The 941-nt window shown below is 38.5% G+C and overlaps 1 protein-coding gene across 7 annotated transcripts in view; it reads left to right on the top strand.

Moving 5' to 3' along the window:
* The window catches only part of LOC124408381, a 164644-nt gene that overhangs the window by 145352 nt on the left and 18351 nt on the right, over positions 1-941 (top strand). The gene's annotated exons all lie outside the window — the stretch shown is intronic.

Below are 941 nucleotides of genomic sequence, written 5' to 3' on the forward strand. Positions count from 1 at the left end.
CCAATCAGAGTCTCCGAAATTCCACCGTTGCGTTATACGTTGGACGAAAGAAGGAAAAATCGCGCCTCGAATTTCTTCTCTCGCGATCCGCAGCTGCTGCCGTCTTCTTCGGGGTGTGCGTGTGTGTCGAGTCCGACAGATAGCTGCTTTTTTACTTCCTTCATCGTTTATTTCGTCTTCCTTCTCTCTTTCATTCAACTTTTAAAGGGCATCCCCCCCACCCCCAGGTCGAAAACCTCACCTCTTTCTTCTTCCTCCTAGCTTGCCGGGGATTTAAACGACCAAGACGAGATGCTGTGTGTACCGAATGCTAATTCGTCCGCTCTCTAGGTCATGGAAACCGTTGCTGACCGATAAACTATTCTCCATCCCTTGGATTATATTTTTTCACGCTTACCCGGCGATGTTGCGATCCCAGTGTATGATAATACACCTATAGCAGAAAATGACGAACCAAGACAAACAATTAATTATTCTCTATTCGAATAACGCAGGTCTGCGAGAAATGTTTTTTTTTTTTTCGTCTGCATGGGATGTTTTTGGCAAATATTATGTTTTTGAGTGTCCTGAATCTAATAATGTCTTCCATTTTACTCCATCGCGTACAGTATTCTTGCAAAATACAAGGTGTTTGCATAAAAAAAAAGTAGGCATAACAATGATGAAAAATGAAAATTTTATCACAATGAATTAAATAATATTTCTTATAAAATTAAACACGTTATTTCTCTCGAGTTTCATTCTAATACGTATTATTAAATGAAAGTAAGAAATCACTTTTGCATAGGATATCAGATTTCGAGTTAATCGGGAGTTTCACTTTTTAAACGGAAATACCAACACAAGTTTAGGGAAAAAAACCTGACGTGATAGAAGGTTTTTTTTTTTTTTTTTTAGTAGTTTCCCCGCTTTCACTGAATGAAAATCTGCGAGAAGTAGTA

Source organism: Diprion similis, chromosome 7, assembly GCF_021155765.1.
Source record: "Diprion similis isolate iyDipSimi1 chromosome 7, iyDipSimi1.1, whole genome shotgun sequence".
Classification (NCBI taxonomy): Eukaryota; Metazoa; Arthropoda; class Insecta; order Hymenoptera; family Diprionidae; genus Diprion; species Diprion similis.